The following is a 25,290-nucleotide window of genomic DNA, read 5'->3' on the forward strand; positions in this document are numbered from 1 at the left end:
AGTTATATTTTTATCTAAAGTTTTGAATCAAGTGTATCTTAATTTAGGATGTTTGTATTAAGTTGAATTGAAAAAATAAAAGCTAGCAATATTTTAGGATATGAGGTTGAGGGGTACCCTAATTTGGGGATAAATATGTTTGCCTTTTGATTAAGATTTTAATCTTGATTTAACGGATTAAAAGTATTAATGGGTGTCATGTTGGAACATGATTTGGCTAAGAGGCACTTTAAGGGAAGGACAATTTATAAACTACAACATATCATGTTTATTAGGAGTAAAATGTTTTGAAGTAATAGTTGATTGTGTGAACTTTTGTGTCGTATTTTGAATACATGATTCATGATCTGTATTGATGTATACATATGTAAGATTGAATTGTAAACTTGAGTTTTATGCATTAATGTTGTAATTATTGTGTTTTGTGTGTGTGTATATATATGATGCATGAGTAAGAGTAATTATCACCACCCATGAACAAGGGCTAGATATTTCAATATCATATGCATTGGAATATTGGGATTGTATTAGAATTGTTTTAGATATGCATGCTTAATGTTTATTACATGCATTGTGTACTTGCTCCGTGATTTATGTATATAAGTTGTATTTCTATTATAAACTCTACTATTGTGATGAACTAGTTTGAGCGACTCAGATTTTAATAGGCTAAGTTACATATAGATCGCGATAAAGATTGAACCATAAAAGAGAAATGACTTAGATTGGTGTCCAGATGCTTTGTATTTCGTGCATCGGGGTTCTCTAGTATCCATCCACCCCTGTCTTTATAGTTAAGGATAATTCTAAGGATCTTTGTGAAGTCATCACTTCTTCATTTATTTTTGGTATATGTTTACTTTTAAGAGAAGTTGTGTTATCTTGAAATGCTTTCATGTGTTTGCATTAAACTAAGTAATTGATGGCTGTAATGTGCTTTGAAGTCGTGCCTTTCAAAAAATTGTATTCAATTTACCGTCATTTTAGAAAAGGAGTTGAAACAAAAATTACTTTAACTTTATGAAAGGATGATCATGACTAAAATTTTAAATCGTTTTCATATGTTGTTTAAACAAATACACTCTCGTTGTTAAAAATCAGTGTGTAACTTAAATAGAATTGCTAAACTAAACACAATACATGAAAATAAACAATTAATTGTATATCCGTTTTATTTATCATATATTTGAAAAGAGATAAAACCCTATATTGATTTAATAAATTTAAATGTAAGAAAAATATTAAGTTAAGTGTGAAAAAAAATTTAAAAAAAGGAAAATTATGATGTAATGTATAAAATAAAAGGCTTAGAAAAAGTGTTAAAAATCTAATTTTCAACTTAATCGTTAAAGATAATTTAAGAGGAAAATCTAATTTGTCTCTACGCCAAAAATGCATTTTAGGTGAGACAAATTGGCCAGTGTGCATGCCTCTACGCACGAGCCAGATTAGTCGTCAACCTTTGGTGGGTCGGAAACCGGCGCGAAAGCCAAAAAAAATATCTTTAATAATTAAGGAAGAGAGTGTGAAGGGCTTTGCTGGGTTTTTTTTTTTTGGTAGAATTTTTACTTTTTTTTTAGAACCCTTTGCTGGGTTTCATAAGTTTATGTATTTTTTTTAATTTAATTTCCACATCAGCGTGCCCCTGTGTTTAAAACAGTGTCCACATCAGCGTTGACTGATCAAAATTAAGAGGGGACTAGCTTTTGCAAAGGGGGTGAAACTTGAGGGGCCAATAGTGCTATTTCAAAAATAGGGGGTCCAAAATTGTAACACCCCGTTTTCCCAACATAAAAATTTCTTAATAAAATCAGAGTTTTCAACGCAAACGGAATGTCACATATCATTTCATAAAATTCTAAATGGAGTTAATAAATATTAATCCCTCAAAAATCCAACAACATATTATTTAAATCTTCGCAGCGGAATTAATTCAACAACTTAAACATAATCCTTGGCACAAGGGCCTCAACATAAAATCTCATAAAACATAGTTCAATAATAAATCACGAAAATCTTCTTTAAATAATATGTAAGGAACAGAAAGCAACAACATAAATTCCCATCCCGTTACGTATCAGAGCACCTAAGACACACTTGTGAGGAGTCCACTCACGACCGCAACTAATCTTGCTTACCTGCAAGTTACCCATACGAAGCGCAACATTTTCAAGCAGAAGGGGTGAGATTCACAAAGCAATAATATTAAGCACATAATTCAACAATTATATCTAACATCTTAAACTTCATTAACCAGCATCATTAATATCCCTAATTTAGTCATAAACATCATCACATGTCATCGATAATATCACAAACATCATCACATATCATCGACATAATAATCATGAACATCTTCGTATATCATCAAACATTAATCATAAGCATCATCATATATCATCAACATAATAATCATAAACATCACATATCATCTTAATCATAAACATGAACATCATATATCATCGTGAACAACTTCAGAATCAATCATCAACATCAACTTCATAATTCAACTTAATTAACTCGACGACTTGACTCGACTATGCAACTCTTATCATCTTAAATCATCTTGAAAATGCAAATGCATGTGGTACCATTTCAGGGCATCAAGCCCCCAACATATTTGAGCGTAAAAAGGCTCCAGGGCGTCAAGCCCCCAACTTAATTGAGCAAAAGCTCCAGGGCATGCAATGGCTCCAGGGCATCAAGCCCTCAACTTTGAATGAGTATGCATGGACTCAACATCATACATCTTAAACAACTTGAACATCATGAGCATCTTATAACTTCTTAACATCTTGACGACTTCATAACGACTTGACGACTTATCAACATAAACAATTCACAACATTTCAAATAATACATTTCAAATAATGAATGAACAACAACAACTTAAACATCTTAAATATTCCACATAATACATATATATTCATATCACATTATTAATCACGTTAATCATCTCAATTCAATAATAACAGCAGCATGGCAGCATAGAAAACAGCATCATAATATAACAAGATCAAGCAATAATCAACAACATCTTAAACATCTCATATAATCCACAAAAGCATATATAACAATATCACATTGATATTATTAACAGCAGCAGCATTAACAGTCCTTAACAAGTAGTAAGTCATTAAACAACTAGACAAAATCAACATAGATAGCATAATCATTATCGTTCTTCATCATATAATAGTATACACATTTAATCGTTTTCAATTTAATTAGCGACAATTCTCAGATTAGCTTAAGTTTCCTATCAGTAATACCTCTTTATTCAACTCTCATCCCTAACCCAAGGTCATCTCAGGACTACACGTGCGAAAGAATCGCAAAGGAAACAAAACAAGGCAGCTAACATCACTTACTCGCGAGGCGAGTTGCATTACTCGCAATGGCGAGCTCACAAAACAGGTTACTCACAGTGGCGAGTACAATTGCTCTCAAAGGCGAGCCAACATAGCTCTCTGGACCTCTCCTGACTCATTTACTCACGGTGACGAGTGACTTGCTCGCGGTGGTGAGCTGCTTTGCTCGCGAGCCGAGCTCCCTTGCTCGCAGCGGCGAGCAAAAATCGGTTCTGGACCTCTCACACAAGGTTGTGCTCGCGGTGGCGAGCGATCTGCTCGCGATGCGAGCGATGCCAGTTCTGCCTACTGGAAATTGACAGATTTTCACCAAAATCCCTGATTTTAATCACATTAAACCCCAAACCTGTTTAGAACATTGTATATGATTAATCTATGAACTGTACATCATCTAGGCATAGTTTTAACAAACTTTTATTCAATCAACAATCTATAACAACCTCAAATCCTAATTCTTAAACTCACCAACATCTCATCCAATTCCATGGTTCTAATCTCAAAACTACATCCAATAATCATCCTATGGATTATCTAAGGTCTGTACACAGTGTCTACATCAATCTAACAACTTTTTATCGGTTAATCCTCAATTCTCCACTTAAAACCCTAATTCCTCAATCCTCACAAACTCTTCCTACAACTCGTTAAATCTAATCGTTAGAATCATACACTTAATAAGATTGAATGTTAGTCTCACCCTTACCTTAACAATCGATGCAGCCTCTTCTCTCTTCTCTTCTCTTCTTGTTCTCCTCTTTTCCAAAAAGCGGTTTAACGTAAAAACTCTTTCTAACCAAAGCTTCCTTATTTATAATATTAAATGCTCTTCCTAAATATGTTTAGGCCCAATAACTCTTTCTTCTTTCTATTCTAACCCCCCAAATCTACTTATTCTAATAATTTTCATATTCTAATAAATAATAGAATAAAGCCACTTAATAAAATACCAACACCTCACATATTTAAAATAAATCACATAAATAGACTTTAACTTAATAAAAAAATAATTAAATATCAAAGTGGGCGTTACAAAAATCGCAAGTTTTGCAAACTTGGGGGGTCAAAAGTGCATTTTAGCCATTATAATATTATTATGTAAATATATAATAATTCAATATAAAACTTAGATGTCTAATTTGAATGTTACGGAAAAATCTCAAAAACTAAGAGATAACATGCATTGTGCAATTGCTTTATGTTTTATGTATATATGTTGTATTTATATTATGATCTATACTATTGAGATGGATTAGTCTGAGCGACTTAGGCTTTAATAGATTAAGTTACATAGAAATCGCGATAAAGACTGAACCATAGAAGAGAAATGACTTGGACTGGTGAACAGATGCTTTTGTATTTGGTGTCAGTGGGAGTTCTCTAGTACATAGCCAAATTGTCTTTTGAGTTAAGGATAATCCTAAGGATCTTTCTGAAGTTATCACTTCTTCATTTATTTTGGGTATTAATTGAAGTTGTAGTGTGCCTTGAAGTTGTGCCTTTCCAAAAATCATATTCAATCTTATCATCATTTTAGAAGAAGAGTTGAAACAAAAAATTATTCTAACTTTATGAAAGTATGATCATGCCTAAAGTTTTAAATATTTTTCAGAAGTTGATTGAAAAAAATACATTGTCGCCGTTAAAAATCAGGGTGTAACATAAATTGAATTGTTATATCAAAGACGATACAGGACAATAAACTATTATTTGTATAGACGTTATATTTATCATATCTTTCAAAAGAGAACAAACCCTGCCAACTATCAAAGACAATACAGGACAATAAACTATTATTTGTATAGACGTTATATTTATCATATCTCTTAAAAGAGAACAAACCCTATATATTTATATTAAAAAATTTAAATGTAAGAAAAATATAAAGTTAAGTGTGAGTAAAATTACAAAAGTAGGAAAATTATGATATAATGCATAATATAAAAGGGTTAGAAAGAGTATTAAAAATCTAATTTTCAACTTAAATGTTAAAGATAATTTGAGAGGAAATATTGTAATGTTATTATGTAAATATATAATATTTAAATATAAAAATCAGATGCCTAAATTGAATGTCATGAAAATATTTCAAAAACCAAGAATAAGACAATCAAATATTATTATTTTTTGCATTATTTTTTTTTACCATCATCTTAAAGTACAAAGTCATACCTAAAAATTCTTCAAATTAGAAAGAAAAAAAAATTAAAACTATTGGGGTGCTAACCCAATAACAAAACGACAACTTATAGAATATTCCAGATGTTTGTGTACTCTTTTAGGTATGGTTATAATACATAATCATGTAAGCACGTAATCATTTGAGGTGAACTCTGCTTTGCATTTACACATGGTTATGTACATACACTTTGGTTTCAAAGGAGGTCGACAAAACAATTTTTTTACACAATCTTAATCTCTAAAGCATCTATAATATGTTCCTGTAATGAAGAAAGATATTAAGATAATGTAACCAAAATACGATAAAATATCGTGTATGAAGTAAAAAAGGAAATTTGAAAACGATAAAATGGCTTACCTTCAATATTTGTTGCAACAAAAAATAGAGAAAGAAATAGTTTTGTCACTAAATAGTTTTGTCAAAAAATAGAGAAAGAAATAGATAAACATACTTAACAATTTCAGTCATATACACCCTCCTTTTCATATAACAAATAGTTTTGTCACTAAATAATTTATATAATTGATGCCCTCCATACTTCAATTAAGCTTATATTAGCCTTTACGGAGATTTAAAACCCATCCTAATATTATAATATTTATTAAATGTCTTTTAGTATATTAATGTGTTCTTTTTCTCAAAGTTATCAATTAAGTATATATTAGCCTTTATGGAGACTTAAAAACCATCCTAATATTATAGTATTTATTAAATGTCTCTTATGTATATTAAGGTGTTCTTTTTCTCAAGTTAGGACACTTAGTAAAAGGGTCACATAAAACCTGACCAACCACAAGTAATTATTTTTTTTTACCAAATTTTCATTATCTTATAACTTTTTTTTATAGGAAAGAGAAAAATTACAAAAGATGACTAATATTGTTGGAAAACATATATATGTATTAATGGAGTGCCTTCTGGACTGCCCAGAAGCCTGATGAGTAAATCCTCAAGTGCACGGTTTACCGAAGTAGTAATAAAAGATATCATTCCGACATGGAGTTATAAATTCAATTAACTTTCAATAAGGATCAGAAAAGAGTTTTAAGTTATAAAGTTTGGATTTTTAATTAAAAGAAAATAATAAAAATAAAAGAGCCTTGGGTTTATTGGTTCATCGTAATGACAAGTCCCTCGCAAACCAAAAGCTTAACTTATAATGTTATGTTGGGTTGGCCTAGTGGTATTGGCTTGGGATCTGGGAGTGTGCTCCTCCTTGAGGTCTCAGGTTCGATTCTCTCCGGTGCCAATTTAGGTGGCCTAATTTAGCTTCTTAAAAAAAAAAATGTTATGTTGGACCAAATTTCTAAAGACCAGTTTCCCTTTAGCCCCTCACCTTTCCGACCAAGTCCAATGAGAGTTTATCTCTAGTAATCAAACCTATTTCGCTGATTTGATTACTAGAAGAAGCTTATAAGGATTGAAACTACCAATGTCTCAAGAATTGCAAAGACTATTTCGTTGCCTTTGCAATTCTTGTCTAAATTCACATGTTCCAATATCAAAGCTCCGCGTTCGCATTATGAATTGATATTTGAGATAATGGATTAACAATTATCAAACCATCCACTTTCGTTTCCACAGTTTGATAATGGTTAATTCATGTTAAAACGGTGAATTTAGATTAGAAATTAGGGTTACATAAAATTAAGGTTAAAGCTTGGTTTGATTAGGATTATATCATTAGACTTATCCAACAATCCCAAGACAAAAGAAGTCTACTCACTAACGTTCATTGTAGACATAGAAGAGAAGAAGAAGAAGAAGAAGAACATAAAAGTACATAAAATAAAGGTGAACTTTTATTCCAAGAACAAAAGATGAATGTTAATGATAGATGGCTACTCTATTTATAGTCTTATTGTCGACTTAAAATCTAAGCAACTATACAGTAGAATGTTCCACAAGAAACCACGGGCTTTTTGGTCAAAACAAGTAGCTTATTCTTGAAGCAAAAGCAGCAAAAGTGGCTTTGGAGGGTGGCACGGCCGTGCCAACTATTGGCACTGCCCATGCCAAGCTTCTGACTTTGGGGGATGATATTTTTGTCTTCAATCTTCGTATTTTTCACTCGAATCAGCTCCTAATCCTCTTTCTTTTGCTCCCAGACTCAATCTATCAAATATTCGTTCCTGAAATATAATAATATGTAATTGAAGTAAAATAGCTCAAAAAGGAAATAATATTAAAATAAAATAAACTTAAATCTAATTAAAACGACACTAAATATTATACTAAAACTAGCTAATTATTGACTCATCAAACCCTACTCTCGCAGTCCAGGTCAAACTACTACACCAAATTCACCTTGGACCAAACACTATTCACATTCTTCCATCACGGGGAGATTTGTAACACCCATACTAGACGTATATAGAAAGTCTAGCAAGTGCGTTAATTTAGTACTGGATACATTAAAAATTTACAACAAATAATACATCGAATGAATACATTATACAACTAAATGTGTTCGTACATAAAATACAACTCAACTTGTCCAAAACATAAAAGGTGCATCCTTGAACGTCCATATCATTCTCCAGCGGTACGAACGAACACTTGTTGATACATCCATTCGGCAACTAGCTTCACGTCCGACCTGTTTATCTGAAACAAAATAAGGATTGGGATGAGACATAATGTCTCAGTGAGTTCCACCTGATCCTTGGCTATAGGCAACCACGGGAGAAAACCTACGGTCACCACGTGTCTATTATACAACCTGACGGTTGATTATACGTGTGTGGGGACTTGCATGCTTAAACGGTGGTGTATACTAGGGCCGTCATAATTCATCTTACTTGTTATAGGCTTACTATCATTCGTGTCATGGCGGTCAAGGGAACCTAAGACCACTATGCCAAGATACGGTAAACGCATCGAGGTCTTCATGTAACATATTCATGACACAATCCTAAGCCGGACGATTAGGGAAACCTAAGAACGTCATCGGCATCAGATTCTTTACTTGTCCTAATCATAACTTGTACTTAACATAAACATACATAATCATAAACATATCATACATAATCGCGTCTAAGTTCATTATTCATTATGTTAGCGTTGAACAAACATTATTATCTTGGTTCATTTTACGGATAGTCCCGGGTGGAGTAACCCCGAGAACAATCCCATACATGACCGATGTACGTACATCGGACTCCCTCGGTGTCGTGCGGGTCCCTTGCAGCTTAAACCGTTCCCCTTAGGTCGAGAACCTCCTGTATCCCCCTAGCGTGGATAACAAGAGACACAAGCACCTACGTCTTGCTTATTTCAGTGACATGCGGGTCCCTTACGGCTTGAATCGTTCCCCTTAGATCGAAAACCTCTTGTATCCCCCTGATGTGGATAACAAGAGACATGCCACCTACTTATACTTGTCATGGTCTTGTCGTATACATAAGTTAAACATGCACATACTTGATTGTTTACCTCGGAACCTTAATCGAACTGATTAGTGGTAAACTCTTACTTGTTCTAGCTTATACATTCTTATTCTTAGTGGAGAGATTAACCAATCAATCCATGGCTTAATGTGCGAACTAATCATATATGATCATATGCGAAGAAATTACACTTCGCGTCTTAACATCCTAGGGATTCTTGCTTAACTTGCTAGTTATCGACTACTATGTCGAGGCTCTAGTTCTTTCCTTTCCTTAAAGGTTATCTTGCTACCCAAATGAAACATCATACTCTTGCTTACCATGCTTTACCATACTTGTCAAATACTTGTTTCATTCATATGGAAGTCTCCTTTTAAAACTTTAACAATTGGGATCTTGGTTTGAGGGGTTTATTTCTCTTAAAAAAATGACTGCACAAGAAAATCCGCTCGCGAAACGCCGAAACGACCTGAGGCGAACAAAACAATGGGATTCCCCACTGTGTTGCTTGCCTAGGCGAGTAAAATTACTGGGGAGGCGAGCTCTTACTCGCCATGGCGAGTTGGGGGCGAGCAGGACCCCCTGTTCGACCTTCTAGCTCGCCTTGCGAGCAGTTTACTCGCCGTGGCGAGCTGTGACAGTCCAGCAACTTCAAAATTGATATTTTTGACTTAAAAACCTCAAACCAAGCATCTCCAAGTGCTATATGACCCTTAGGATCATTAGAAACCTGTAAAAACAGTCGTGGAACAAGTATGCACAAGTATAGCAAGCATGATAAGAAAAGGGGCAACTAAACATATACTTAAAACCCTAGAAATTATCACATGATTCATATTAATCAACAAGGCTTAAACATAATCCCAAAGGGAGGGAAACTAACTAAGGAACTCACCTAAACAAAGTTAACATAGCAGCCCCAAGTCCTAAGCTCAAGCATGCCAAAACCCTAGCTCTTGGTCTCTTGCTTCCTTTTGCCCAAACCACACAAACTTGTTGCTCTTTCTTGCAACCTAAGCTTCTTGATCCATAACCAGGAAGAAGCCACTTCTTGCACAACTTCATGCTTCAACTCCCAACTTACCAAAACCCTATCTTCTTGTGACCATCTTAGTGAAGAGAAAGAGGAACAATAACAATCCAAACCAAGCTTCCATGCTCAAGCCACCAAAACTTTAGTTCCTTAATCAAGAACCAAACCCTAATTTAATGGAGGGAAGAAGAAGTTGAGAAATCAAACAAAAACTAAGCTTCCTTGAGATTATGAGACCATAAAGAAACATAGTCTAGAAGCTTACCAAGAGAAGATGAAATTTTAAGAAGGATTGGTGGAGGAGAAGAGAGATTGGGCGTGAGCTTCCTAGAGAGAGGGAGGAGAAAACTTTGCCAACCAATCTAGAGAGAGAAAGGACAAGAAATAATGAAAATATCTTGGCCCAAAACATATAAATATTCATTTCTATGAAATTACCATTTTACCCCTTCCTTAAGCGTACTATATCCGACTCTGATATTTATTACGTAACGAGCTGACATCACATAATAAATATTTTCCATTATACTTATTGAGCATAAACTTTAATCCTCAGACACGATCGACTGGTAATATTCCGATACTGACAGGCGGGATATTACAAGATTTGTTCGCTGCAAAAAGGAAGCGACGTTTTAAAACACTGAATTGTAACTGCTTTTGTCATCACCATTAAGCAATGCTAGACTTTTATGGATTCCACCATCTCTAAACGTCCACCAACAACTCTCAACTATAAAAACCTCACAACCACCACCCCCACATTAAAAAAAGATTTAAATAGCTTTAGCAATGTACAATATATCCAACCCTTAACCTCCTTCATTTCTCAAACTTTGACTTGAACGTTAGAGAGCTTGCAAGTACACCACCACTTGCTGTTCCAACCATCTACCACAAATCCCTTTGAAATTGTTTTTAAATGATAAACAAACTCTTGAGTTAAAATTAAGATTATGATTTTATGTTTTTATTTAAATGATAAACAAACCCTTGTATAATAAATTGATAGACAATTGGCAAGTGCATCAAATACTATCGAAGTAGTAAAAATATCGATCCCACGAGGACTGTTTTTAACTTCAATAATTCAATTGCGTTATAGAAATAGGATGTGTAAAGTTTATTTTGGTTTGCCACTAGGCAGTAGATTTGGTTTGATTTTATGAAATCAAATAAAATAAATAGATTTGATTAAGAAAATATGGAGAGAGATGAGATCAGGTCTGTCGAATCCTCTATGTTTCCCCTAATTGGTTACTGCACCTATTATTACTAATGATTCTCTAGTTTCATGATAGTTAACAAATTAGCCCTAATAAATCCCTTGAGTTAGGACCCTCTTCTTAAACTACAGCCCCTAATTCCTTAGGTGGTCTAATAATCCTTGAAGGTTTTATGAACGTTAACCAAATATCACTAACAAACGATTATCTATTCCTAGACTAACCATGTTTATTAGAAAAATTCAATTAGGTCTAAGTCGAAAGCTATGGTCAGTAGTCATTCGTTCTCACTAAATCATGTTTATATTTGATCAGGATATAAAAAGCATTAAGAACAATTGAATTGAATAAAAACTAGAAATTCATTAATAAGTAATAGAGTTTCACATCAACATATGATCAATTAGGGTTACATAGATTCATCTCTGACCTAATCTCTAAGAGATTTAGCTACTCATAATTGAGTTTACAAATAGCATAATCAATAGTGGAATCAAAACATACATGAACTGATAGAAGGTAGAAGAAATCGCCCTCCTAGCCGTCTTTAGGTCTCAAAATCGCACTTTTCTGTCTCCAATTCGTAACCCTGGTCTTCAGTTTGAGTGCAGTATTTATAGAAGTTTTTGGGCCTGACCCAGCAAAATCGTGTCGCGCCTTGTTAATTGGCGTGCCGCGATTTCACTCAAACAGAGATGTTGTAATTTCCTTTCCAAAATCGCAGCACGGCTTGATGAATGGCGCAACACGATTTGGCCTGGCATAACTTCAGTTTTTCAGCTTTTTGCACTCCAGAACAGTATAAATTGCATGAGAACTCTATCAAAATGTCACAATAAGTCCTAAAAATCACGTAATGACAGCATGTCATCACAACCCCAAAATTAAACCATTCCTTGTCCTCAAGGAATTTGCTTGCAACAGTGACAAACGACAGTAAAATAACAGTTACCTGACAAAACGATAGTACCCAAAAGTTCATTCTCCTTCTAGCTAAAGATGAGCTAGTTTGACTTGTTCGCATACACCAATTCACAACTCGACGTATCAAATTAAAATAGGTTTCTACCAGTCGACATGCAGGTCTACATATTACCATACGCTTGAAAAGTTTCTAAACATCAATCAAAGTCAATATCATTACACACTTTTGAGGTCTTTAGGATTATAACGGGGCTTAGGTGAAAGGTGGGATATATTTGGATAAGTAGGCTACACAAAATTTGAATTAGGCATTCCTACAAGTGTAAAACAAGATTCAATCCCCCAATTCCCTATTTGAAACAAAACTTAAGTACCTAGAGAACATTTTCAATAACTTTATCAAAAGCTTGGGACACATCGAGTTTGAAGTTACTCGGATATGACATTGTGTGCCCCTTTTTCAATTTCTTTCATCTTTTTCTTTCTTTTCAAAGTAATCATCCTAAAAAGGCTCTAGGCTTCATTTGTAGTTTGTCACCGAACAAAAAGTTCTAATCCTACCGGCTCACAATTGGTTAAGAAAGGATAAATTCAACAGATGAAAACAGGGTAGGCTTCAAAAAGGCTCACATGACCAAGCACTTTTGCCTCAGTGTGTAAATAACAAAGACCAATCAATAATAGAGAAACAATGCAAGTTCTAGAAATGTAGTTGCATGGAAAACTAATCTAAATTTAAGTAAATTGAAAAACAAAATTTGGCAATGAACCTTATGGCTGAGATTTCTGGGAGTATGTGACTACCTAGCAACGCCGTACACTTCGCCTATGAATCAAGTCACCCCTCCTTTAGAACTTTTGGAATACCGTTTCATCAAACAACTGTTACTAAACTGGAATAGGTCACATGAGACAAAACAAATTCATTAATAACAAACAAGTGCAGGAGCAATTACAATAGGGAAATAAGTTCAAGGGACTTCGACATTGAATGGAAAATAAAAACAGAATGAATCGAAAACAAAGTAAATCTAGTGGGTTGCCTCCCACTCAGCGCTTCTTTATCGTCACTAGCTTGACTGATAAGGATCCTTAGAGGTCCTTCAGAATGAGTCCCACCCTTTCTTTTGGTAGGTCGCCACCTAGGTATGGTTTAACTCTTTGTCCATTCACTTTGAAACTTCGATCTCCTTCAGGTGTCACTAGTTCAACAGCTCCATATGGTGACACACTTTTGACCAAGAATGGTCCAGACCATTTTGACTTGAGCTTCCCAGGAAACAACTTCAACCTGGAATTATACAACAAAACTAGTTGTCCACAGTTAATATCCCTAGGCACTAAGTTTTTGTCATGATACCTTTTTGTCCTGGCTTTATAGATGAGCGCATTTTCATATGCTCTAAGCCTCATCTCCTCAAGTTCATTAAGTTTCAAAAGTCTTTTCTTACCAGCGGCTACTTGATCAAAATTTAAGGCCTTAATGGCCCAATAAGCTTTATGTTCTAGCTCGACTGGAAGATGACATGTCTTCCCATAGACTAACTGATAGGGTGAAAACCCAAGATGGGTCTTAAAGGTTGTCCTATATGCCCACAGTGCGTCATCTAATTTCCTAGACCAATCTTTCCTATTTGACGCAACTGTCTTCTCCAGAATCTGTTTCAGCTGTCGGTTTGAAACCTCTACTTGACCACTAGTTTGTGGGTGATAGGGAGTTGCAACTTTTTGCTTAATGTTATACCTTTTTAGCACATATTCAAGAAAATTATTGCAAAAATGCTTCCCCCCATCACTGATCAATACTCTAGGGGTTCCAAACCTAGTGAAAATATTCTTTTGAAGGAAGTTGATAACAGTTTTTGCATCATTAGCAACACAAGGTATCGCTTCAACCCACTTTGTTACATAATCAACACAAACTAGAATATGAAGATAAGAGTAAGAGGAAGGGAATGGTCCCATAAAATCAATACCCCAACAATCAAATGGTTCAACTTCAATGATTCCTTTTAGGGGCATTTCATTTCTCTTTGATATGTTACCTGTCCTTTGGCATCTGTCACATCTTGTGACAAAGTCGTGGCAATCCTTGAAAAGGGTGGGCCACCAAAATCCACTTTGCAAAACTTTTGCAGTTGTTCTTTCTCCACTATGGTGGCCTCCATAAGCTGAGCAATGGCAGTGCCACATGATACTATGTGCTTCCTCACCTGCAACACAACGTCTAATCAAACCGTCAGTACCTACCTTAAACAGATAAGGATCATCCCACAAGTAGTGGTTCGCATCTTTGAAGAACTTTTTCCTCTGAGGATAGGTCATATCATCAAGAACTATGTTACCGGCCTTAAAGTTTGCCATGTCAGCAAACCAGGGCCTTTCTCCAATAGCAAATAGCTATTCATCGGGGAACTCGGCCTTGGTGGCCTTCTCCTTCTTTGTCACCTCATCATTCTCCAGTCTTGAGAGGTGATCAGCTATATATAGACCCCCAATCATTGGTGAAAGGGGGCTGCACTGAAAACTAGAGAAAACACATTTCATTTGCGGCAGCTCCACAGAAACAGATCAAAAGCATTTTTTCTTTCAACTTTCTCAAGAACAAGCTTTCAGATTCAAAGCTTCTCAAGAACAACAATCACTTTTTTCTCCAGTTTCTTTTACACCGTAACATCAACACAAACCTAACAGTAACAATGTGATTTTCGAAATTACACCACAAAACCAAACTCATCATCATCAAAAAAATCAATTCACAACCCATTACATAATATATCATTTTCGATTTCACCCAAATCCACAAATACTATAACTAATTTCTGTTTCCAGCAAGGTAATACACATACCGTTTCACACATAATCCTCACGCAAACACACATCAACAACACTGATTGTCAAAACTCAGTCAACAACAATGATATCAATACGAAGCTGTTTTTGTCTTTAGCTTCAGCCGGCATCACCATCGCGTTTTACAACAACTAAATCGGCCTCAAGGGTTTACGGAATTAGATCGAACAAGGTAAGAAACAAGAGATGAAGAAGAAGCTGATTCCGGATCCGTAACAGAGAGGAAAGAATTCGGCCAAGGATCCTCAAACAATAACAACAACACCGGCTTCAGAATCGTGGAAGGAGGAGCAAGCCGAGCCATTCCAAACCGTTTTAGAGAGGTATTTTGTTTCTTTGATCCGAACTTCTTCTTTAGATCTAGTAGTTTGTGTTGGTTTTATGGAATTTTTAAGTTGATATTTGCAAAGAGGAGGGAAAAGGAAGTTAGAAAATGTTATTTGTTTTAAAAGACGGCGAAGTTTGAATTCCGACGCGGTGGCGCCGCCGGCCGACCACTGTGCCGGAGCTATAAATCTCACCGGAGAAGATGAAGATCATCTTCTATTCTTGTGTTTTTTTTTAGAAAATATTGAGAGAAAGAAAGGACAACACGTTTTGAGGGAAAGAAAGAAAGAAGGTTCTGTTTGTATTTCTCCATTTATACTGCCTTCCTATTTTTAACCCAACTATAACCCATGGGTCAAGGCAACCCGCTCCAGGCCCATGTGTTTGTTCCTTGCTGTTTTTTTTGCCTGCTTGCTGTCTGCACCCCTGTTCCTGCTACTTGTTCCCTCCTGTGTTACTCGCTGCATTTTCTTTCCAGCATACATAGTCAATCATAGAATTCATGCATTCTCCTCTTTTAAGCTTCATATGTTTGTTAAAACGTTTTAATCATTACAATCATAGAACATCATGCATTTTCTAATATGGTTTAGCGACTTGAAACTTTATCTTCATTCATATTCCTAATACTTTCATATCATGTTTTTTACATATAATTAGTCTTTTGCATACAAGGCCTTTATGCCTCTTTGTGTCTATTTCATTCTAAGTACCATAGCACTTTATTCCATGCATATTCTCAATGACTTCATATCATGTTTTTATGCATAGTTAACTTTTACACACAAGGCCTTCCTGCCTCTTTTGATTTATGATCTGGTAGTCTGCTGCATTTCGCTTTTTACATCATCTATAATATTGCATTATGCACCTTGTAGTTAATTTTGCCTAATGTTTGTTTTAAAAACTTGTTTCCCACGTTTTTTCTCTATACACCTAATATCATGCATTTTTACTTCTTTAGTGTATTGGGCTCAAAAATTATTTCATGCATCATAAATCTTTCTACTCTATAACACCTTGTGCTAACTTTGCTTTAATATTTCAATAATCATTTCATGCCTTTCCTTGATATCTCAACATCATGCATTATTGTCAATTTATATGTTGGCTTTACAGTCATTTTATGCATCTTTTGGTTGTGGTTTCATCAAACATTCTTACAACCTAGCTTTAAAATTCAACTCTTATTTCATGCATTTCAAATGTCTTTTTTACTCCATGATATCCCTTGTTAATTTTTGCTTTAGTATTTCAATTTATATTTCATGCATTGCTTTAAGATTTTGACATCATGCATTCTATTATGTCATACCCCTAAGCTTTCTTATTATCTTGCTTGCTTTAATTCTAGCATAATCTCTTGCATTTTTCTTCTTCCTGCAATTTATTTACTCTCCAATATCTTAGTGTGTATTTTAGGCATTTGATGTAATTTATTTTTGAGCTTTTTCTTGCTTTAGAATGCCCCTAGGATGGTATGTAATAGTTTAGTAATTGCACACATCGACGCAAGCACCGACACTTCACCATTTTATTTGTTGCCTTGTGCTTGCTTTATTATTCGCATCGTTACGTTAGTTTACCGTTAGTTTAGTAAACCCTTTTTATCTCAAAAAATCAAATAAGAAAAAATCAAATCTTTTTCTTAATAAACCTTGGATCCAAATCCAAGAAGTTTTTCCTTTATTTTCTTAATCAAATTTTCAATGAAGCTTTAATTAAACTTAGACTAAACTTCGCAAATAAAAATGAAACAACCTCACTTCTATTTTATTCTTCTATACCTTGAGGTCTCGCAACCCTTCTCAAAATCATTTTTAAAATCAAATTAAAATCAACCTAACCAACAAAAATATCTTTTTAAGAGTGAACTACGGTGGTTTTGATCCCTTTTAAGGGTACGTAGGCAAGGGTTTATTCCTTCCAAATCGATCAAATAAAAATAACAAAAAACTCCTACTTCTTCTCCCTCCATTCTTTCACTTCAACTTTAAACAACAAATTTTCAAATAAAAATAAAGTTAGAAAGAGGTTCTCACGGAGTACCGTGAACGACGCGGGTGCCTAACACCTTCCCGAATCGTAACCGACCCCCGGATCCAAAAAAGGGTTTTTCAATCTCATTTTTCCCTTCCCAAGAATAAAATCGAGCAAGTCCGGTAGATTGAAGGTTCAAGTCCAATCAATGGCTTGACACCCGAAAATCTTGGTCTACAGTTCCCTCTTCTACAAGTTTTGTATATGGGATGTGAGATATCGCCCTCAGCCATGGTTTTGATACGTCTCTCAACGACGGTCTCTCCAAAGAGGATGACCATGTATATATGTTATAGCACGAGCCACCATGTGCCCAATCTTCCAATGTTTTGTCTATCTCTCTGAAACTTTCCTGCCAAACTATAAACCAATCATGCATTTCCAAGCATTCATACATGCATAATCATGCATTTTATGTGCTCATACATTCGATGATATTGTTATACCATATATACATGTTGCATTTCCAATCTCAATTTCAATTCAACTCAATCTCAACTTCCAATTCAATTCAATTTCAACTCTCAATTCAATGTCTATGTCTCTGTTAAACTCTCAGTTCAATTCCATGTCTATGTCTATGCTTGTGTCTCTGATTATTTTCAACTTTCAATGTCTCGTTCAATGTCAACTTTCAATCCAATTCAACGTCTCCATCAATGCTAATCCACTCTCAATTTGCTTTTGGGCCAACAATAATGGTCATGTCTATCTTCAGATTAAGTCAATGTCGATCTACCCTCAATTTGTATCTTGATTCAAACCTTCAATGTATCTTGTTATATGTCTTGTTATTGGTCAAGCGGCTAGTTCGGTCCAAAGAACAGCTTGTACCTGGTCATATGCCTATGTTACCGGTCAAACGACAAGTTCGATCCAAAGAACAGTTTGTACCCGGCTTATGTTTTGTTATCGGTCAAACGACAAGTTCGATCCAAAGAACAGTTTGTCCCTTCCTGCACGTTGTGATATTGATCAAGCAGCAAGTTCGATCCAAAGAACAGCTTGTATCTGCCTTTTTGCCTATGTCTCTGATCAAGTAGCAAGTTCGATCCAAAGAACAGCTTGTATCAACCTTTTGTCTATGTCTCCAGGTCAAACAGCAAGTTCGATCCAAAGAACAGTTTGTACCTGCCTATCTGTTTGTGTTTTTGATCAAGTAGCAAGTTCGATCCAAAGAACAGCTTGTATCTGCCTATATGTCTATTTTCCCGGTCAAGTGGCGAGTTCGATCCAAAGAACAGCTTGTACCTATCTTTTGTCCCCTGGTTTGTCTACCCTGTTAATGTCTACCTAGATCCCCAGTGATATGACATGCTCTGTAGACTCCAGTTGTTTGTCTTGCATTCATAATCGAAATGTTGCATGGCATTTATGTTTTTGAAAATATGAGAGCGTATTTTTATGTCCAAAAACAGTGCAAATGTTAATATTTAAGTATCTTCGTCCTGTCAAATCAAAGACTTCGTCTCTTGACTCTCCGGACAAAGAAACTTAAATAGGGGCAGCTGTTATACCCTAATTTTGGACCTAAAAATACTTGCTCAAAATGTTTTTCCATCTCTGATATGTGTCTATTACTATTGAGTAATTGCCAATTTGATATTGCTTACCCTGATATTTTACTATGTTTTAGCTGCATGTTTTACTGTCTTTGTTTCGAAAATTTTCAATTGTGACTTTGTATATGTTTTCTTGCATTTCAAACCATCCAAAATGTTTTCTTGCACATCAAGCCATTTGAAGATTGTCTCTGATCAATTGCATATTTCTCTGCATTTTATTTCAAGGTTATTTGCAAAATTCATAAAAAAGGGTATCTTAGTCATTTCCTGCATGCAAACTCATTCTAGTCCTTGAAAATTGTCTCTGAATTTTTTCAATTTGTTAGTATAAATCCTTGTTCCAATTCCATGTTAAAATCCATTTCAAAGATTGCATTTGAGTCATTTTGAGTCATTTTAGTCCCTAGGGGCATTTTGGTCATTTCACACAAAATTTTGACAGAGAGAGGTTACTTTGAAGTACCTCATTTATGTAGTTGGTTCATTTTAGTCCTTTTTGTGTTTTTTATTGGTTTCCCTTTACGTTGTTTTCAATTTACATTTTTTACCAATTTTATTTTTAATTGCATTTTAGTCCTCAAAGTCTTATTATTTGCATTTTAGTCCCATTTTTCATTTCAGTCCTCTGAGTTGTTCAAGTTGTATTTTTTTAGTCCTTTGACAGTTTTACATTTTAGTCCTCAAATGTTTTAATTTCGTTTTTAAGTCCTTTTTCCATTATTGCATTTTGGTCCTTGTATTTTCAATAATTGCAAAAAGGTCCTTAGGTCCCGAACTCAGCAAGGCCGAGTTAGTTACAAGTCCAGACAGGTGTCAACAATTCATTGGGTCTCAAGCACACATGTCAGCTATAAATACAGGCCAACTCAACAATGCACAGGGGAGATTCCATTCACAACACGCCACATCACACAAACACAATTCCCAATTCTCTCTCTTCTCCTCAGAATCAAAATCATAACCGTTTCTCCAGATTCATCAAGAACACCAAGAACATTCATCAAACCCTAAATTTGCAGAACCAAAAATTAAATCGAATTGAAGCAAATTCATCGCAGTTCTCAGAGATTCACGTTCGAATCTTCATCATCGAACTGGAAAAACAGCAATTCAAGCACAAATTCAACGAATTTGTACGATCACAGTGAGAGAAGTGAGAAGAAGAAAGAATCGAAGCAAGTTTTGAACCAGTGAAGAAAAAGAAGAGAAGAACACTGATTTATTTTCGGTTCAAACTTACCAGAAGAATCAGAAGCAGTTACGAGGTTCTCTAGCGAAATCTTTGTTCGAATCTCCGATTAACTCAGGTAACTTCACAAAAACTTCTTCGTTTTCATTGCAAAAGCTCAACGAAGGTCTATTAACACAAATAAACGGTGAATCGAAGCAGATTAACAAGTTCTAAGACTTGTTCTTTCGAAGAACTCTGAAAAGATTGAAAAGATTTGAAAACCGAACCCTAAAATGTAGATCTACGAAGATTCACCGTTTATTTTGTAAAACTAAGTTCATATTCGTAATCAGCATGAAAAATAGAGCAAGTTAGGGTTTAGATCCATGTAGATCGGAGTTGTTTAGGTCTCGTCGGAATCTGGAATTCACGGCGGTGACGATGAAGATTCCGATGAATCTTCATCTTCTCCAGCCGTTTCATTCCAGAAACCGATGGTGGAAGATGATCGGAGAAGAAGAGAAGTTGCAGAGCTTCTCTCACTAGGAGAGAAGTTAGAGAGAGAAAGAAGAGGGGAAAATGAAGAAAACGTTGGAGTAAGGCTTATATAAGCCTCTAGGTTGCGTTTCCACCGTTAGATCTAGGGTTAGGAGGAACTGGATCAATCCAACGTCCCTAATGCGTTTGGATAGTCCAGATCCATACAGGATCTTGGGCCTGGGCTTCAGTTTGACTGAATTTCGTTTTCTTGCTATGTTTGTGCTATTCTCACACTGCTTTTTGATATTTGCACCTCTGTTTTACCAAAAAACCTTTAAAAACTTCCTAAAAAATGTTCAATCATTTTCTTGATATTTTTTTTTTGATGAATCTTGATGTGTTTACATGTTAAACTTGATATAAATACATGAAAATAATTTGTCCTTTGGTAATTCAATTTCTTTTTCATTTTCTTGTTAAAAATCTTATTAAAAATTTCTAAAGGACCTTGTGAACTCTTTTGCAACTTTTTTTTTGACACTTGAAACTTGTTTCTAGGATATTTTGACATGTTAAAAAATGGATAAAAAGATAATGTGTTGTGTTTTGCTTTATTTCTTGAATTTTATGTTAAAAACTTGTGAAAATGTGCATAATTTTGATTCCAATTTTTGGTGTATGTTTGTGATTTGTGATGTGTGAATTGGTGATGGATTTGTCACTGTTTGGATGTGTTTCTTGCTGTATGTGAATATGTGTGATTAGTTACTTGTTTTACAAGGCAAATTAATAATTGTTTGAGAAAATAAAATGTTAAATATATCTAGAGATGAATCACAATTTGGTAACTTGAGCATGAACCTCTAATTCTCACATTTTGGCTGCATTGAAACTCATTTTAAAATTGTCATAATGGGGAAATTGTGAGTCATGTGCATTTTGAAGTATTGTGATTAATTTCTAGTATGTTTTAACACTTTATCTTTGTGTTTTTGCCTTTGTTTAGTATTTTCTTGCCTTAATTCTTTATCCTATTATATCTTGTGCTACTAATCCTTTCATTTCATGTTTCATACATTTCATAAGCATAGTTCATTCTTTAGTTTTAGTTTTACTTCTTGAACTTTAAATTTTACCAAGAATTAGCTTGTAAAAACTTAGGATTTTTGTAATTTTCTTTATGCTTTTAAATTCTTGCAAGACCATAGCATGTAAACTAGGGCATATGTAAAGGACAATCAAATAGCATATAGGATACTATAGTCGTTATGGGTGTCTAACTCCTTAAGTGTAAATAACATTTTCAAATAGCATTTCAAAATAAAGCGTGTGCGTAGAAAGTAAAGACGGTTCCTATAGGATACTATAGTCGTTATGGGTGTCTAACTCCTTCCCGTAACGAAAACAACTCCCGGACCTCGATTCTCAAGGGTTTTTTCTTATTTTTCCCTTCCCAAGGAAAAAAATGAGATATCAAAGGTTAAAAAGGTTCAAACTTAATCAATGTTTGACACCCGAAAAACCAAGATAAAACAGTGGTCGGAGGCAAAACTCAATAGTTTCTTTTGTGGAGGATGGTCACATTGTGGAGGGTGTTCAACCTATTCGTAACGCTGTTTTTACGCATTTCAGAGATCATTTCAAGGCTCGAAGAGAGGGTCGACCAGGTGTAGGGAATTTGCCTTTCAAGACGTTATCTTTGCAAGAAAGGGGCGCTTTGATCAAGCCTTTTACAGTTGATGAAGTTAAGGCGGCGGTGTGGGATTGTGACATCTTTAAGAGTCCAGGGCCAGATGGTGTTAATTTTGGCTTCATCAAGGAGTTCTGGTATGTTTTGCAGGATGACCTGATGCGGTTTATGTCAGAGTTCCATCGTAACGGTAAATTATCTCGAGGCATTAACTCTACTTTTATAGCTCTAATTCCTAAAGTTGATAACCCTCAGAAACTTAATGATTTTCGGCCTATTGCTTTAGTGGGGTGTTTATACAAAATTCTGGCGAAGGTTTTAGCGAACAGGTTGAGAATGATTATGGGAAAGGTTATTTCAGAAACGCAAACCGCGTTTGTAAAAGAGAGACAAATTTTAGATGGGGTTCTTATTGTTAATGAGGTTGTCGACGAAGCTCGAAAATTGAAAAAAGAGCTCCTTTTATTTAAAGTGGATTTCGAAAAGGCGTATGATTCCGTGGACTGGGCATATTTGGATGCGGTAATGAGCAAAATGTCGTTTCCGGTCTTGTGGCGGAAGTGGATAAATGAGTGCGTCACTACAGCCACCGCTTCTGTGCTTGTTAATGGTAGTCCGACAGATGAGTTTTCTTTGGAGAGGGGTCTTCGTCAAGAGGACCCGCTTTCTCCTTTTCTGTTCCTCTTGGCTGCTGAAGCTCTAAATGCTTTGATGTCGGCAATGGTGAATGCTAATATTTTTGAGGGCTATTCAATGGGTTCGACTAATGCAGTGGTTGTTTCTCATCTCCAGTTCGTGAATGACACTTTGTTGATGGGGGTTAAAAGTTGGGCTAATGTTCGTGCTATGCGGGCAATGCTGCTTCTTTTTGAGGAGATGTCTGGTTTGAAGGTAAATTTACCTTCAAATTTTGAATTGTAAAGTTGGTCAGATTCCGTTTCTTTATTTAGGCCTTTCAATTGGGGGTGATCCTCGTAGATTAGCGTTTTGGGCTCCTGTGCTGCATAAAATTAAATCTAGACTGTCTGCTTGGAAGAGCCGTTTTTTATCTTTTGGTGGTCGCTTGACTTTGCTAAAATCTGTTCTGACCTCGTTGTCTGTCTATGCCCTTTCCTTCTTCAAAGCTCCGTCAGGTATTATCTCTTCCATTGAATCTTTATTTAAAAATTTCTTTTGGGGGGGGAGTGAGGATCATAGGAAAATACCCTGGGTTAGTTGGAACACTGTGTGTCTTAGAAAGGAGAATGGAGGTTTGGGGGTTATGCGGTTGAGGGATTTTAATTTAGCTTTGTTAGGAAAATGGTGTTGGAGGATGTTGGTTGATAGAGATGGGTTTTGGAATGGGGTGTTGGCTGCTATGTATGGTGAGGAGGCAGGAAGGTTGGAGGTTGGGGGCCGGAGTTGTTCCTTTTGGTGGAGAGAGGTGGCTAGGATTAGAGATGGTGTAGGAGAAGAAGGTGAGAGTTGGTTCTCAGAGAGGGTGTCGAGAAGGGTGGGTGATGGGGCTGCCACATTGTTTTGGCGAGACTGTTGGATAGGAGAGGCTCCACTTTGCCAGCGTTTTCCTCGGTTGTTTGAGTTGTCGGTGACTAAGTCGATTTCAGTAGCTTCGATGTTCTTGTTAGGTTTGGGAGAGGGGGGTGAGGCGTGGCAGTGGAGGCGGAGGTTGTGGGCGTGGGAGGAGGATTTGGTAGAGGAGTGTAGGTTGCTACTTTCTAATGTTACTTTGCAGAGCAATGTTTCAGATTCTTGGATATGGCAACCCGACATGACTACAGGTTACACAGTGCGTTCAGGTTACCAGGTGCTTTCTGTTCAGGTTCCTCATCTGTTGGGTGAACCCGGTACTCTTGTTTGGCACAATTAGGTTCCTTCAAAGGTCTCGATCTTAGCTTGGAGGTTACTTCGAGATAGGTTGCGGATAAAATCCAACCTCTTGCACCGCGGCATTATTCAAGTTGATGACTCTTCGTGTGTGGCGGGTTGCGGTCTTTTGGAGAGTGCCCATCATTTGTTTCTTACTTGTGATTTTTTTGGATCCTTGTGGCAGCATGTCAGGTTATGGCTTGGTATTTCCGGTGTTGAGCATAATGTTCTCCGTGTTCATTTTAACCATTTTACTCACTACTTAGGTGCCAAGCGAAGTCGTCGATCTTTTCTTCAATTATTGTGGTTGTTATGTGTGTGGCTCATATGGAAGGAACGCAATAATAGAATTTTTAATAATGTTCACTCTTCCATTATGGAGCTTACGGAAAAAGTTATATTCCACTCCTATTGGTGGCTAAAGGCGAATAACGCCTCTTTTGTGTATGGCTGTGAGCAGTGGCGGTCTGACCCTTTGTTTTGTTTGGGTATAGGCTGACGCTCGTTCTTGTAATTCTGACAGACATCTTGTATTTTTGAGCGTCCCTTGTAGTACACCTTGTGCTTAAGAGGCGTCTCCGTTATTGTTAATATATCCCATTTTAGTTTCTTCAAAAAAAGTTTAAAGAATAAAAAGAATTAATGGTTTTTGTAAAAAAAAAAAAAAAAAAAGGGTTTGAGGATTCCTCGGCAGTTAACTGCCGAAGTTTTCAATTTTCCTCGGTAGTTAACTGCCGAAGTTTTCCTCGGTAGTTAACTGCAGCCGGTTTCATAATTCGGCAGTTAACTGCCGAGGTGGCAAAAACGTATTTTACATGTGTGCCACAGCCTTATGCAATGTGTCAACAGCAATTTTCATACTGAAAACTAGAGCTGAATGGTAAAACTATAGCTAAAAACGTGAAGCCCTTTTCTCATCAGCTGCCCCCTCCTTTTATAGCTCTGAAATTGCAACCAAATCATCTTTGCTTGAGCCTAAAGTTGTGGAGAGTGGATTTCGATTGAGTTGAAATTTTCTGCAGATAAAAACCGAGCCTGAAGTGTGACTCTTTCCTGATTGATCTCACTTGAGCATGACCTCAGCATGATGTCATTAATGGTAATGGGCTGACCATCATTGACTGGTTCAAGTTGCTCTTTTCACCTCCTTCTTGGTTCTTTTATCTTTGACACCCA

General features: G+C 35.8%; 2 long non-coding RNA genes across 3 annotated transcripts; one reads left to right on the forward strand and one right to left on the reverse strand.

Moving 5' to 3' along the window:
* Window positions 1-1,846: 1,846 nt before the first annotated feature.
* Window positions 1,847-5,946, reverse strand: LOC146954838 (uncharacterized). Of its 2 annotated transcripts, none has more exons than XR_015015295.1 (2): window positions 5,908-5,946; window positions 1,847-2,138 (listed from the first exon to the last, which is right to left on the reverse strand). It is a non-coding gene; the product is annotated as an uncharacterized LOC146954838 (long non-coding RNA). The 2 variants fall into 2 exon arrangements; XR_015015299.1 differs by lacking the exon at window positions 1,847-2,138 and adding an exon at window positions 5,471-5,809 and having other exon boundaries at window positions 5,908-5,944.
* Window positions 5,947-14,634: 8,688 nt separating this feature from the next.
* On the forward strand, window positions 14,635-16,824 carry LOC146954839 (uncharacterized). The gene is made up of 2 exons (XR_015015315.1): window positions 14,635-14,958; window positions 15,073-16,824. It is a non-coding gene; the product is annotated as an uncharacterized LOC146954839 (long non-coding RNA).
* The last annotated feature ends 8,466 nt before the right edge of the window (window positions 16,825-25,290 follow it).

Source organism: Medicago sativa, chromosome 1 (genome assembly GCF_051527215.1).
Source record: "Medicago sativa cultivar Bolivia chromosome 1, Bolivia_mono, whole genome shotgun sequence".
Classification (NCBI taxonomy): Eukaryota; Viridiplantae; Streptophyta; class Magnoliopsida; order Fabales; family Fabaceae; genus Medicago; species Medicago sativa.